The sequence below is a fragment of the Myxine glutinosa genome, chromosome 6 (genome assembly GCF_964187855.1).
Source record: "Myxine glutinosa chromosome 6, kmMyxGlut1.1, whole genome shotgun sequence".
NCBI classification, from domain to species: domain Eukaryota; kingdom Metazoa; phylum Chordata; class Myxini; order Myxiniformes; family Myxinidae; genus Myxine; species Myxine glutinosa.
Window position 1 is genome coordinate 34,900,815 of NC_136266.1, and position 16,326 is coordinate 34,917,140.

A 16,326-nucleotide genomic window follows, 5' to 3' on the forward strand; every position below is an offset into this window, starting at 1 on the left:
CCGGATTGGAATGTTTCATACAGGTTATTGGCAGAGCGGTGATGTTTGAGTTGAGTGGCTACAGCGCGTTCCAAAACCTTTGACAGAAAGGGTAGGTTGGAAATGGGTCTGAAGTTATTTAGGGTGTCAGGGTTTAGTCCAGGTTTTTTCAGAATGGGGGTAACAGCAGCAATTTTGAGGGATGGTGGGACGATGCCTGTAGACAGGGAGGAGTTTATTGTTGCAATGATAAGTGGAGAGAGAGCAGGAAGGGAGGCCTTGACAAAGCTGGAGGGGATGGGGTCAAGAGTGCAGGTGGCAGTTTTCATTCCGATGAGGAGTTCAGAGAGGTCAGTAGGGGAGACTGGGGAGAATTGAGACAGGGGATGGCAGGATAAGGGGGGGCAGGTGGTTTGAGGGGGAGCGGGTGCGGCGGTGGTCAAGCTGTTGTAGATGTTTTCAATTTTGCGTTGGAAGAATGAAAGGAAGGAGATGCAGTTGTCTATTGTGAATGACTGGGTGGTGGTGTTCAGGGGGCTGAGGAGTTTGTTTATTGTAGAGAAGAGTGCTTTTGGGTTTCCGGAGCCAGAGTGGATAATTTGAGAGTAGTAGGCGGAGCGGGCACGGGAGAGGGCATCTTTATAGTGTTGTATGTGGTCCTTGTAGGCCTGGGAGTGAACTGTGAGACCTGTTTTATTGCCGAGTCTTTCAAGTTGGCGAGCACGAGTTTTCATCAGGCGGAGTTCAGGGGTAAACCAGGGAGCAGAATGGGTGAAAGAAACTGTTTTGGTTTTTATAGGCGCAAGTTGGTCAAGGCAGGAGGAGAGAGTGTGGTTGTAGTAGTCAGTGAGGTCAGAAGGGGTGTGGAGGTCAACGAAGGGAGAAGTGGACATTTTTTCAGAGAGGGTCGATGAGAATGAGGTAGGTGAAAGAGCGTTTAGCTTACGGAAGTTGATAGTGCGATAATGCCTTGGTGCTGGGGTGGGGATGTTGATGGTCAGAGTGATGGCTAGGTGGTCAGAGAGAGTGAGGTCGGAGCCAGAGAGATGGTGCAAAATTAGTCCAGTAGAGCAGACAAGGTCCAAAATGTGACCACGGTTATGGGTAGGAAAGTTGACATGTTGAGCGAGGTTAAAGCAGGTGAGTAAATCAGTGAAGTCAGTGGTTAGCGTGGAGTCAGTGGAGTCCATGTGGATATTGAAATCACCAAGGAGGAGGATTGAGGGGGAGAGGGAACATAGCTGGGTCAGAAAGTAGGAGAAGTCAGACAGGAATGATGGGTGTGGTTTGGGAGGGCGGTAGACAACAGCCATGACTGACTGTGTGTGACCAGAGAGTTTAAAAGCCAGGTGTTCAAATGATGGAGCAGATGAGATGGAGATGAGGTTGGTCTTGATGTCTCGTCGGTGAATAACGGCAATTCCACCACCTCTGCCCTCCGAGCGTGGTTTATTGATGTAAGAATATCCATTGGGTGTGGTGAGGTTGAGCGTGTAGTAGTCCAGTGGTTGTTGCCAGGTCTCAGTGAGACAGAGAAAGTCCAGTTTATTTTCCAGGATGTAGTCGTTCAGGATGAGGCATTTGTTGTTGAGGGACCGGGTATTGAACAGGGTGAGCTTGATGTTGTTTTGTACGGCGGGTATGAATCCAGGTGATTTGGCCAGGGTTCGCAGACAGGAGGTGCGATTTTGTGCGTTGTTGTGACCAGGTGTGTTGGGACGATGAGTGGGAGTGCGCTGAGCCGACCAGAGGATGGGGATGGAGTGACCTGATTGTAAATAAACAAACTTACCACCGGAGCCACGGTGAATGTACCTGGGTCGACGCAGGAGTCCATTCGATTTGATTGCAGAGATGCATGATGGGGTGGAGCGGGTTTTAAGCAGGAGAAGCCTTGTGGCGGAGTACCGCAGAGCCATGCCAGTAGGAGCGAAGGGACGAGCACGAGGCCAAGGGTGAGGAGGCGAAACAATCGTCACAACCCACGGGAGTGGGCCCTCGGAAACAGCGAAGGAGCCGAGCAGGTGAAGCCAGGAGCAGAGCCGGGACCATGCAGAGGGCAGACAGGAGCGAAGAGACGAGCACGAGGCCAAGGTTGAGGAGGCAAAGCGGCAAATGCAGCGGCAAACGACCGCTGCCGCTAATCAAGATCACGGCGGCAAACCGCCACCACCGCCGCTGCAAACAATGGGCACAACCCACGAGAGTGAGCCCGAGGAAACAGCGAAGGAGCCGAGCAGGTGAAGCCAGGAGCAGCAGAGCAGAGCCGGGACCGTGCAGAGGGCAGACTCAATGGCCAAAAATCCGCCACGACCACCAGGAAAGCAAGATACAGACAATGGTCCAGTCAGAGAAGCGGCGAGCAAGTGACGCCAGCGTCCTCTCACGACCGGACCAATGGCTGCTTGATCAGATGGCTGCTTGAAGATGGCTGCTTGATGGCTGCTTGGTGGCTGCTTGAAGACCATGCCAGTCGGCCTGAGTGAAATGCCAGACTCGTCGACGCTGAGTAGGCTCTCTGAGAATTGCCAGAGAGATGTCCACTTTAACAAGCAAATGATCAGAAGAACCGATTGGAGCAGAAGAAGAGCAGCAGACATTTGCAGGGAAGTTTGTCATAACCAATTCTAGAAGAGAAGATGCTCCGTTGACTGAGATCCAGGTCGGGAAATTGACAGATTGTGTCAGTCCCAGTGAGTCGCATAAGTCCTTTGCTGAGGTGCCATGGCTGGTGAGAGAGGAACCCACACCCAGCCAGCTGGCATGATGACAGTTTAAGTCGCCACATATGAGTAAGAGAGAGTTGGGATGAGTGGATAGAAGTTGATCCATGTTGTCAGACAGTGATATGTAAATGGAGTCATCACTGTTTGGAGAATGGTACAAAACACATATGAACAAAAGCTGGCAGCGGAGAGGAAGCCGTAGCCAGAGGTACTCCTGGGGGTGGGGTGGAGAGAGGGCAGTGCAAAGAAAGTGAGGAAGAGAGTTTTAGATAAAGATAGCAACCTCACCACCAGGACAAGGCTCAGGTCTATCATACCTGAGGAGGGAGTAACCAGGAAAAAAACCACCTTTAGAGGCCATTTTTCCCCGCAAAGCGGGGGTTGGCCTTTTTTGGGCACCGTGGTTGTTGTTGTTCTTGTTCGTCCCCTTTTTGAAGCAATGTTTTACAGCCGGATGCCCTTCCTGCCGCCAAGCCTTTTTGTCGCCTTTTACGACAAACAGGGAATTACCAGTGAACTGGTACTCAATTAGCCGACCTCAGAAGGATGACAGGATGAGTCAACCCCCCTGGCGTTAATTCAGCAATCGACCGGGATTCGAACCCAGGATCCTAGGATCCTAGGATAGATACAGTCAGGATAGATCCTAGGAACAGATACAGTATTAAGGAATCAGAGACACCATGAAGGAGGAAAGTTTCTGTTAATCAGATCAAGTCTGGTTTGTCATAAGCAACCTGTATGGAGAGATCAATCAGGTTTGAGCGAAGGCCCCGGATGTTTGAGGTCCATCCCATTAAGGAAGAGGAAGGAGGAGCAACGGGTGCAGGGCAGGGGAGGTGAGGCGTAGGGTAAGATGAAGGGTGAGAGGGGGAGGTTGGGGGAGCTGTTAATAGTGTGTCAGAGATTGCAGAAGAGCTTGGAGAAAGGGAAGGATGAGGAGGACAAACAGTTTGATGGTGATGGGACGAGGCACAGTGAGCGGTTGTTTGAGGGGGGGGAAGCAAAGTAGAAGGTTGGAGGCGGTGGAGGTATGAGATAGAAGGGAGACAAAGTGGGGAGGAGGAGGCTTTGAGGAGGAGGGGGGAGGAGGGAGAATTGGAGAAATATGGTAGGGGGGGGGGGAGATTTAAAGGGGAGAGGTTGCGGGGGGATCTTTGAAGGGGAGGGGTGAGGGGGTAGTTTTGAAGGGGAAGGGAGAGATTTCAAGGGGAGGGGCAAGGGGGGAGATTTGGAGGGGAGGCGCAAGGGGGGAGTTTAGGAGGGGAGGGGTGAGAGGGGAGTTTAGGAGGGGAGGGGCGAGGGGGGAGAATTGAAAGGGAGGGGTGAGGGGGAGTTTTGGAGGGGAGAGTTGAAGGGGAGGGGTGGGGGAGGATTTAAGGGGAGGGGTGAGCGGGGAGATTTTAAGTGGAGGGGCAAGGGGGGAGATTTGGAGGAGAGGGGAAAGGGTTTCAAAATTTCTAAACTCCACCCCAACACAAACAGTGCAGGAGGCCTTAAACTAACTACTGCCCCCATACGTGACAATATTACATATGTATATTCTGATGACCTGATTATTAAGCGGCAAAGCTTAAAAATCCGTCCATCCGTCCATCAATAAATGAAAAAGAAGAACCTTTCTAACCCACCATGTTTAGTTCTAAAGGGTAATTCTAAAGGGTTCTAAAGTGTAATTATAATGGGTTCTAAAGGGTAATTATAATGGGTTCTAAAGGGTAATTATAAAGTGTAATTCTAATGGATTCTAAAATGTCATTATATTGGGTTCCAAAGGGTAATTCTAATGGATTCTAAAGGGTAATTCTAAAGGGAAATTTTGAAGGGTTCTCAAGGGTAATTATAAAGGGTTCTCAAGGTTAAGTCTAAAGGGAAATTCTAAAGAGTAACTCTAAAGGGAAATTCTAAAGAGTAACTCTAAAGGGTAACTCTAAAGGGTATTTCTAAAGGGTTCTAAAGGGTATTTATAAAGGGTAATTCTAAAGGGAAATTATAAAGTGTAATTCTAATGGGTTCTAAAATGTCATTATATTGGGTTCCAAAGGGTAATTCTAATGGATTCTAAAGGGTGATTCTAAAGGGAAATTCTAAAGGGTAACTCTAAAGAGTAACTCTAAAGAGTAACTCTAAAGGGTTCTAAAGGGTATTTATAAAGGGTAATTCCAAAGGGTAACTCTAAAGGGAAATTCTAAAGAGTAATTCTAAAGGGTAATTCTAAAGAGTAACTCGAAAGGGTAATTCTAAAGGGTTCTCAAGGTTAAGTCTAAAGGGAAATTCTAAAGGGTAACTCTAAAGGGAAATTCTAAAGAGTAACTCTAAAGGGTAACTCTAAAGGGTATTTCTAAAGGGTTCTAAAGGGTATTTATAAAGGGTAATTCTTAAGGGTAATTATAAAGTGTAATTCTAATGGATTCTAAAGGGAAACTCTAAAGGGAAACTCTAAAGAGTAACTCTAAAGAGTAACTCCAAAGAGTAACTCCAAAGAGTAACTCTAAAGGGTATTTCTAAAGGGTTCTAAAGGGTATTTATAAAGGGTAATTCTAAAGGGTAACTCTTAGGGAAATTCTAAAGAGTAACTCTAAAGGGTATTTCTAAAGGGTTCTAAAAGGTATTTATAAAGGGTAATTCTAAAGGGTAACTCTAAAGGGAAATTCTAAAGGGTAACTCCAAAGGGAAATTCTAAAGAGTAACTCTAAAGAGTAACTCTAAAGGGTATTTCTAAAGGGTTCTAAAGGGTATTTATAAAGGGCAATTCTAAAGGGTAACTCTAAAGGGAAATTCTAAAGAGTAACTCTAAAGGGTATTTCTAAAGGGTTCTAAAAGGTATTTATAAAGGGTAATTCTAAAGGGTAACTCTTAGGGAAATTCTAAAGAGTAACTCTAAAGGGTATTTCTAAAGGGTTCTAAAAGGTATTTATAAAGGGTAATTCTAAAGGGTAACTCTAAAGGGAAATTCTAAAGGGTAACTCTAAAGGGTATTTCTAAAGGGTTCTAAAAGGTATTTATAAAGGGTAATTCTAAAGGGTAACTCTTAGGGAAATTCTAAAGAGTAACTCTAAAGGGTATTTCTAAAGGGTTCTAAAAGGTATTTATAAAGGGTAATTCTAAAGGGTAACTCTAAAGGGAAATTCTAAAGGGTAACTCCAAAGGGAAATTCTAAAGAGTAACTCTAAAGAGTAACTCTAAAGGGTATTTCTAAAGGGTTCTAAAGGGTATTTATAAAGGGCAATTCTAAAGGGTAACTCTAAAGGGAAATTCTAAAGAGTAACTCTAAAGGGTATTTCTAAAGGGTTCTAAAGGGTATTTATGAAGGGTAATTGTAAAAGGTAATTATAAAGTGTAATTCCAATGGGTAATTATAAAGTGTAATTCTAATGGGTTCTAAAATGTCATTATATTGAGTTCCAAAGGGTAATTCTCATGGATTCTAAAGGGTAATTCTGAAGGGTAATTCTAAAGGGTAACTCTAAAGGGAAATTCTAAAGAGTAACTCGAAAGAGTAACTCTAAAGGGTATTTCTAAAGGGTTCTAAAGGGTATTTATAAAGTGTAATTCTAAAGAGTAACTCTAAAGGGAAATTCTAAAGAGTAACTCTAAAGGGAAATTCTGAAGAATAACTCTAAAGGGTAATTCTAAAGGGTTCTCAAGGTTAAGTCTGAAGGGAAATTCTAAAGGGTAACTCTAAAGGGAAATTCTAAAGGGTAACTCTAAAGGGAAATTCTAAAGGGAAATTCTAAAGGGTAACTCTAAAGGGAAATTCTAAAGAGTAACTCTCAAGGGAAATTCTAAAGAGTAACTCTAAAGGGAAATTCTAAAGGGTAACTCTAAAGGGAAATTCTAAAGGGTAACTCTAAAGGGTAATTCTAAAGGGTTCTCAAGGTTAAGTCTGAAGGGAAATTCTAAAGGGTAACTCTAAAGGGAAATTCTAAAGAGTAACTCTAAAGGGAAATTCTAAAGGGTAACTCTAAAGGGAAATTCTAAAGGGTAACTCTAAAGGGAAATTCTAAAGGGTAACTCTCAAGGGAAATTCTAAAGAGTAACTCTAAAGGGAAATTCTAAAGAGTAACTCTAAAGGGAAATTCTAAAGGGTAACTCTAAAGGGAAATTCTAAAGGGTAACTCTAAAGGGAAATTCTAAAGGGTAACTCTAAAGGGAAATTCTAAAGGGTAACTCTCAAGGGAAATTCTAAAGAGTAACTCTAAAGGGAAATTCTAAAGAGTAACTCTAAAGGGTAATTCTAAAGAGTAACTCTAAAGGGTAACTCTAAAGGGTATTTCTAAAGGGAAATTCTAAAGAGTAACTCTAAAGGGAAATTCTAAAGGGTAACTCTAAAGGGAAATTCTGAAGGGTAACTCTAAAGGGTAATTCTAAAGAGTAACTCTAAAGGGAAATTCTAAAGGGTAACTCTAAAGGGAAATTCTGAAGGGTAACTCTAAAGGGTAATTCTAAAGGGTAACTCTAAAGGGAAATTCTAAAGGGTAACTCTAAAGGGAAATTCTAAAGAGTAACTCTAAAGGGAAATTCTAAAGGGTAACTCTAAAGGGAAATTCTAAAGGGTAACTCTCAAGGGAAATTCTGAAGGGTTCTCAAGGTTAAGTCTGAAGGGAAATTCTAAAGGGTAACTCTAAAGGGAAATTCTAAAGAGTAACTCTAAAGGGTAACTCTAAAGGGTATTTCTAAAGAGTAACTCTAAAGGGAAATTCTAAAGGGTAACTCAAAAGGGAAATTCTAAAGGGTAACTCTAAAGGGAAATTCTAAAGAGTAACTCTAAAGGGAAATTCTAAAGAGTAACTCTAAAGGGAAATTCTAAAGAGTAACTCTAAAGGGAAATTCTAAAGAGTAACTCTAAAGGGAAATTCTAAAGGGTAACTCTAAAGGGAAATTCTGAAGGGTAACTCTAAAGGGTAATTCTAAAGAGTAACTCTAAAGGGAAATTCTAAAGGGTAACTCTAAAGGGAAATTCTGAAGGGTAACTCTAAAGGGTAATTCTAAAGGGTAACTCTAAAGGGAAATTCTAAAGGGTAACTCTAAAGGGAAATTCTAAAGAGTAACTCTAAAGGGAAATTCTAAAGAGTAACTCTAAAGGGAAATTCTAAAGAGTAACTCTAAAGGGAAATTCTAAAGGGTAACTCTAAAGGGAAATTCTAAAGGGTAACTCTAAAGGGAAATTCTAAAGAGTAACTCTCAAGGGAAATTCTAAAGAGTAACTCTAAAGGGAAATTCTAAAGGGTAACTCTAAAGGGAAATTCTAAAGGGTAACTCTAAAGGGTAATTCTAAAGGGTTCTCAAGGTTAAGTCTGAAGGGAAATTCTAAAGGGTAACTCTAAAGGGAAATTCTAAAGAGTAACTCTAAAGGGAAATTCTAAAGGGTAACTCTAAAGGGAAATTCTAAAGGGTAACTCTAAAGGGAAATTCTAAAGAGTAACTCTCAAGGGAAATTCTAAAGAGTAACTCTAAAGGGAAATTCTAAAGAGTAACTCTCAAGGGAAATTCTAAAGAGTAACTCTAAAGGGAAATTCCAAAGAGTAACTCTAAAGGGAAATTCTAAAGAGTAACTCTAAAGGGTAATTCTAAAGAGTAACTCTAAAGGGAAATTCTGAAGGGTTCTCAAGGTTAAGTCTGAAGGGAAATTCTAAAGGGTAACTCTAAAGGGAAATTCTAAAGAGTAACTCTAAAGGGTAACTCTAAAGGGTATTTCTAAAGGGTAATTATAAAGTGTAATTCTAATGGGTTCTAAAATGTCATTATATTGGGTTCCAAAGAGTAATTCTCATGGATTCTAAAGGGTATTTATAAAGGGTAATTCTAAAGGGTAACTCTAAAGGGTAATTCTAAAGAGTTCTCAATGGTATTTATAAAGGGTAATTCTAAAGGGTAATTCTAAAGGGTTTTGTTCATTTCTAGACTTCGCCGATTTCATATTAAAATTGCCAAACTTCGGACACGCGTGCGATTTTATTTATTAATGATTCCGAAAGTTTATATTAATTTGACTACAATTACAATCAAACATGAGTACGAAAATACAATGAAATGAATAAATGGGCCTTAATATTGTACAACAGGACAGAGATTGTTTTGACGATTATAGTTATATTTCATTATAATCTCTGACGTACAGCATTTCCATATACAAGACCAAGAATGGATCCTTCCTGGGACACAAGTGTGCACAGCCAGAATAATGATTTGTACATTCGCAAGATCATTGCAATTCCTTTAAAATAGATCACTGCCCATTCCTAAATTCATTGCACATTCAAAAGCCAGTATCACAGACGCCAACAAGACAGAACATTTAACAATAACAAGGGAAAACAAGGAAACTAGATGCAGGAGGAGGCCATTCGGCCAATCATGCCTGCACCACACCAACACCAGACCAAATACATCCCTCAAAACGACATAATTCCATTGGGGGAATGATGGGAGGATTGGGTGATGAGAATAATGCGCAGGCTCAGGGATATCCCAAGGGTACCAAAATAAAAATGGGGAAATATATTTATTTTAATTACAATTTATTTATTATTTTTATAAATATTTCTATGTATTCTACTTTTTCAAGGGGGGGTGGGAGTGCGAAGCCAGTTTTGTGTGAGAAAAATATAACACCAACCACACCACCTCTTGATATGACGAGACTCTCACAGACATGACACCACACCGATGCACACAAAAACTCATCCATACTCAAACTACTAACAAGTCATGCCAATATCCCTATACCCCTCTTTCTCCAAAACTTCCAGGTTCCTACTGTAGAAGTCCGCATGGACTTCTGATTCTATTGAAACGTCCCTCTTCTATGGAGTAGGTGAGTTATCACTTGCATCCTGTTCAAATCTGTTCTTACTCTGCTCAATTTCAGGATAGCTAGGGAACATGGATGTTGCTGTATAATACAAATCATGATGCACAGCAGTATTATAATCTTTGGAATATGGAATGCTAATAAAGGTCAAGAGTATAATTAGTGATAAATATTTGAGTAATCTGCATTATGAATTATAGATATTGTGTTGCTGCAGTTTGAAATACGAAGGAATCTTCAAAATGTATATTGCCAAAAAAGGTCAAGAGTATAATTAGTGCTAAATCTTTGAGTAATCTGCATTATGAATTATAGATATTGTGTGTTGCTGTAGTTTGAAATACTAAGGGATCTTCAAAATGTATATTGTCAATAAAGGTCAAGAGTATAATTAGTGCTAAATCTTTGAGTAATCTGCATTATGAATTATAGATATTGTGTGTTGCTGTAGTTTGAAATACTAAGGGATCTTCAAAATGTATATTGTCAATAAAGGTCAAGAGTATAATTAGTGATACATCTTTGAGTAATCTGCATTATGAATTATAGATATATTGTGTTGCTGTAGTTTGAAATACTAAGGAATAAAGACAACATTGATAATCTGTGAAAAGAAGGAATATGTAAAGAACAACGTTGTTTTGCCCGACTGGCGCTGGCACGGTAAAATACCATGTGTGTATTCTTTTCATCTTTAAAAGCTTATCTCAAATGGCCTGAGTTGAATTAACAACAGATGTTTTACCATGCTGATGGCGACAACTTGTCTCAAATCCCTGACCCCTTGTTCGACCCCTCATCGTCCAGTCTGACGCCTCAAAGCACAGAAGAATTTCTTTTGTCTCAAAAAACACTATAAAAGACGAGATACAACTGAATTAGGCAGAAGATTTGTTGGATACGTTGTGTTGAGTCCTGTTTGAGTATGCCGGCATAGCACTGTTAAACTGTGTTGTAATCCTTATTATATATTAGAGTGAGTCTTCTCCAGTGAATTAAATCTTTGGAAATTGTTCTTGAGGTGTGGACATTTTATCTGTTTGCACTCTTCCATGACACTACCTAATTCCAAAATAAACCTATCTAGTGTTTCTGCTGCCACTACCTTTCCAGGGAGACCATTCCATGTATTAACTACTCTCTGAGTGAAAGACTCCTGCCTTACTACTGTCTTAACTATTGTCTTATTTCCTCTTATTCTGTATTCTGTATTCTCAGGCTAAGGCTACTGGTCCTATGACTTTGCAAAAAAAAAATATTTGTGAATGGAAAATTTGATGCCAGGCACTGGTGAGTTGGATTGAGGAAAAGCACGACTTCTATTGGAATCATCCTGAATAGAGTTGGCTGCAAACTCAGAGGCAAAAGTGTTGGCTTTGGATTTAGGAGAGCTTGGGACAGAGTCATCAGGGGTTTTATAGGAGACGAATACTCACAAAGTTGGTAGAGATGTGCTTGGCCAACGACCAGAAGGCACAACTGCTGATGGGGAAAGAGATGAGACCTTGTCAGAGGTCTGGTCAAGATTGACAGCTTTGGCTACGATCATGATGCACTTGCATTTGTTGTGGACAGTTACATACACACTATGATTATAATCTGAAGGCGAAGCTTTCCAGGTTTTGAAGAGGTGTTTTTCTTCCCCAAAGGGACAAATATAGCACAACGATGGGAGAACCACTTGAGAAATGAGGATTTTCTACATTTGGATGAGAAGAATATGTGAAGACATACACCTTGAAGAATGGTTTCATTGATTTTATCTGCTACAGTGGAATGATGAATGGAGAAATAGCAGTCTTGCCAGGGGTAGTCTTCAAAACTTGATGAAGGTCATCCCAGTTGCCAGGGACCATAATGCCAAAGGGTGCAGAAGGTAGACTGAGAATATGGTGAACAGCTGTCTTGACCACTTGGACGGATGAATGAGATTGAAGAGAACGTGGAAGTTGGTTCCACAGGTTAAAAAAAAAATAGGAACAAATGAGGGAGGTGAGCAGTGATTCTGCATTTTGTGAGCTTCACCAGAAGGGGGGTTGATGATGGACCATCTGTGCCCTGAATAAACCTGGGGGGAGGAGGGGAGGTGACAAAGTACAGAAAGAGCAGATTGTGCAAAACCAGAAAGGAGGTGGTAGACCAACGACCAACGACCTGTCTGTGATGGGATAGTGATAGACCCATAGACTCACCGTTATGGCAGGAGATTCCAATAATCTTGAAGCCCTTGGTTTTCAAGCTGAGAAAGGTGCGAGGCAGGGGTTCCAGCCCAAAGGGGAGAGCAGTATTCCATTAAGAAGTGGATGAAGACCTTTAGATGGATAGGAGTTCAGGTGTGCCAAGAAAGGACTTGTACGACGGAGGATGCCTAGTCAACGGCTGGCTTTGGAGGAGAACTATGAAATGTGGTTTACCCAAGAAAGAGCATGGCTGATAGTGAGACCCAGGAGTTTGAATGCCTGAACTTCCTCAATATAATTGTTAAAGAAAAAAATGGTGGGGGATCGGATGTTGCCATAGAGTCTTGATGTACAGTATATCCTTTTCAGAGGGAGATAGTGAGAGTGTGAGATTTGTCAGGATTGAAAGACGTATTCCAAGTGTTTGACCATCTTGTGATTTTGTCAAGGTCTGAAGTGAGGGAAGAGGCTGCAGCCTGCCTGTATGAAGGATGCGGAATGTCATGGAAGAGGCTGGAGTCATCAGAAAATAGGGAAAGGGGGATTTTCCAGAGACTCAGATGGATCGTTGGTGAAGATTAGGAATAGGACTGGGCCTAGAAAACTGTGTTGGGGCACTACAGACTTGACATGGAGAGGAGATGAAGGGATTTATCAGTTGAGAGCCAGAAGTTGGCTACGCGAGTAAAATAAATCATATGAAATGAATAGACAGACGCTGAAATTGGATGAAATAGGCAGAGAGTTTGGAGAGTAAAGCAGGATACCAGACTGCATCAAAAGTTCAATACATGTCTAGAAAACGTCCTTGATCTCATGTCTGACATTGAGGGCCTCCAGCCATTGTTGTGAGAGGAGGAGCATCATGTCCAAGGTGGAGTGACCTGGTTTGAAACCAAATTAGTGATCTAAGATGAGACCGTTGGAGAAAAGGAAGGATTTCATATGAGCTGTGATGTATTCTATGACCTTGCTGATGATTGGAAGTAAGCACATAGGTCTGCAGTTAAGGGGATTGTATTTTGTACCATTTTATGTAGTTCAGTGAAGTTGGCTGATTTCCATGCAGATGGAAGATGACCTATGTCAAATATTAGGGTGAAAAGAGCAGAAAGAGGTTGTGCAGGATCAGCAGAGCAGGTTTTTAGAACATGTGACTTGATTCCATCCAGTCCAGTTGCAGAATCAGAATTGAAGGTTGGCAGAAACTTCTCCACCTTCTAAGGTGCAAAATAAACAGAATCCAATTGCAGGAGGTGTAAGATCAGTACAAGGAAAGGATAAATTGAGTTATTGATGTAAAGTACAACCCACCGTTGGCATGTGGGTCCAGCCTCTCAATTCGGATGAGACAATAGATGGGGGGGGGGGGGGGGGGGAGAGACATTGAGGAGTCAGGGACATCCTGTGGGAGGAATGATTCTGTTAAACAGATGATGTGTGGTTTATCATAAATTGCCTGGATTGAGAGATTTGGTAGGTTTTAGTGGAGACCTTGGACGTTTGATGTCCACACAGTTAGGGACAGGGGAGGAGGCATTGGGAGTATCCAGAATGGGGGGCGGGGGAAGGGAAGGTGAAGGGGGCTTTGCGGTGGCAAGGTGGGGGTGAGGCCTTGAGGGGGGCAGGGTGAGGGGAAGGTATTAATTGGTGGATGTGTTGAGGGGAAGCGTTGAGAATAGAATGTTGTTGAGAATGTGTGTTGAGAATAGGGTGGGTTTAGGAGCATGGCAAGCTGACCTTCTGTAAAGAGAATGGCATGGCAAGACATTGATGATGATGATGATGAAGAAGAAGAAGAATGGTTGTTTCCATGCAATCTCTGGTTATTTGAATTTACCTGAATTTGTCATTTAAGTCCACCACAGTACCAAGTGCTCCCTCAACTCATGTTGAGCACTGTTTAGCATACTGACCACACTTGTGAAGTGTGGGTTGGCAAGGGTTACCAGAAATGCAAACCGAAAGGCACAGCAGGTTGTGGACAAACAAACAAGTCTTTCAACACACAACGAACCCCAGCTTGAGCTCCTCAAACAGAATCAGTTTTAAACCAGGATAATCATCTTAAACACATCAGTGTGCTTCCCTGGAACTTCTTAAATACATTTGAGGTATTTAAATATACTATTGCATTGATAACACTATCATTTGAAACAAGGCTCATACAGGTCGAATTCAATTGTATGGTCATTTCGAAGAAATATATGGAAATGAAGCTTTATCAACATCCTCAGAGAAATGATAAGCACATTAATCATTATTTAAACTCCACATCATTTTTGTTGTGCTGACAGCTCAATTAGATGAATAATGATAATTTAACAGGCCAGGATTATTTAATTATTTAACAGGATTATTTAATGATTATTTAAGAGGCTACTATTCAAACCAGCACTGCAAAGGAAAAAGGGATCGATAGAACTTTAATTGGCTTTAAAATAAAAATCTGGATTTCCTTTAGAGGTTGGTGGATGTGTGTTTAGCACTGTTTAATAATAAAAACTAATTTAATAATAAAATTTAATAATATAATAAAATAAAATAAATATATAATATAATATATATAATAATATAATAATATAATATATAATATAATATAACATAATAATATAATAATATATAATATAATATAATATAATATATAATATAATAATATAAAATAATATAATAATATAATAGAATAAAATAAAATAATAAATAAAACTAATTTAATATAAAAAAACAATAAAAAAACATTAATAAAAACTGCCTCAAAAAGGGAACCACGAGGTCATGGGGCCCGCAAGGCTAACCCCCGCTTTAGCAGGGAAAAATAGCCTCAAAACGATCATTCATTTTTCATTCTTTAGAGGAGCACAAACAATCTTTTGGGATGGTTTGGAATCTATATTATAAAACAGGAGTGTCCGTCCGTCCGTCCACAAACTACTCCCTCAATTTTGGGGCTAGCCCCACCAAACTTCCTGTGGAACATTGGGGTCCCAGCAGATGTTGTAAGGTAGGTAGGAGGTTTCATAAATTCCTCAATAAAAATTTCATTTTGAAATTGACTGAATAGGAAGCTGCTCCCGAAACCGGAAGTGAACACATGACGACAATGAGCTGGTTTCGCTATTGACTTGGGATAGAACCATTGAGATGGGGTACGTTTTTTTTGCCCAAGTCCTTCACGAACCTGCTGTCAATATCTGACGTTAAACTGAACGTGGCACAGGAATGTGGAATTTATTGGTTCATGGTTTATTTCCGCATGTCTGTTTGCTTTTGGCTTCGCACCCGTGCTTAACATGGGTACCTGGGAAGAAAGAAATGGAATAGGATGTGGAATTTGGTTGCACAGGTGGGGAAATAAGAGGAGCGAATTAGTGGAGGTGAGCAGTGATCCTGGACTTTTCTATTCCATCCAACAATTGGGCCTGTGTCATTTTCATGAGATTTGAATCACATGGAATTAAAGTAATGAATACACTAATCTATGAATGCCATTTCAATGGTGCATGAAATACAGATAACTTAAAGCCAGATAATTTAGCCAAAGTCTCGACATGCAATGACTTAATCTTCTTGAAATATAACGACATCTTTCACGTATACTTGAATGCAGAGCAGACATGATCAGCATGCTCCGAGAAGCAGTCAGCCAGAAAGTCAGCTTTCAATTCAAGTAAAATTCCATCAACAATTCAGAGCAACACAACAGTTTCGTGGATAAAGTATTGTTTTGCCCTTGCTGGTGTGCGTTTGATGCCTACGTCTGTTCAGGAGAAAATTGCCATACACTCTATTGCTCAGGAGCAATGGAGTGGCGAGCTGTCTAGGGTTAACTATAGCCTGAGAAACGTTCTTGACTTGTGAGCACAAACATGCTCTTTCTCCACCGTTGCCATTGGGAATTGAACCCAGCTCGATCACTCGACAGCAAGCAAACGTATAATTTGGCTATCTTGTCTTGAAAGATTGTTAAACCGATTGAGTGATTCAAATTTATGTGTAGGCCCACTTCGTTTTGTGACTTCAAGCTGAAATCTGAAAAGTGAGACTTGGAAACTTTATGCAATTTTTTTTCAGGCTGCGGGGATGATTGTGGTGTACATTGATCTATGCATCATAATGTTAGCAGGCTCCGATGCTGCAGCATTTTCTTATGTTGAAGTTTTGTAAGAGCTCAGGGCTTGCTTTGGGCTATGCAATTACCAAGCTTGAACCGAAGTAGTGTTGCTTTGTGTCCAATGTTGCCCTTAATGGTGATGGGCAAGAGTCTATCCTTCGGCCCTTTTCCAAACATGTTATTTTAACACTTTCATGCAATGTGTCGTCGTTAGTCTCACAATAAACCGAGCAGCTATTGCCATGTGTATGCGTATGTCCGTATGGTAAGCGATTTCAACACAACACGCCCACTGTGTGTGAACGCAGAGACAAATACCCCGATGATGCTCCAGATCCAGGCAGGAAGGGATGAAGGTGATTAAGGAGAGAGGACAATGCCAGGCAGCAATAAGTAAAGCAAACAATATTTCAGGGTGCACTCGTAGGGTCATCAATTGTAATCAATCAAAATAGGTGGTTTTAACATTGTATTGGAATTTAGTGCAGCATATATATATATATCCCCGGTGTGTAC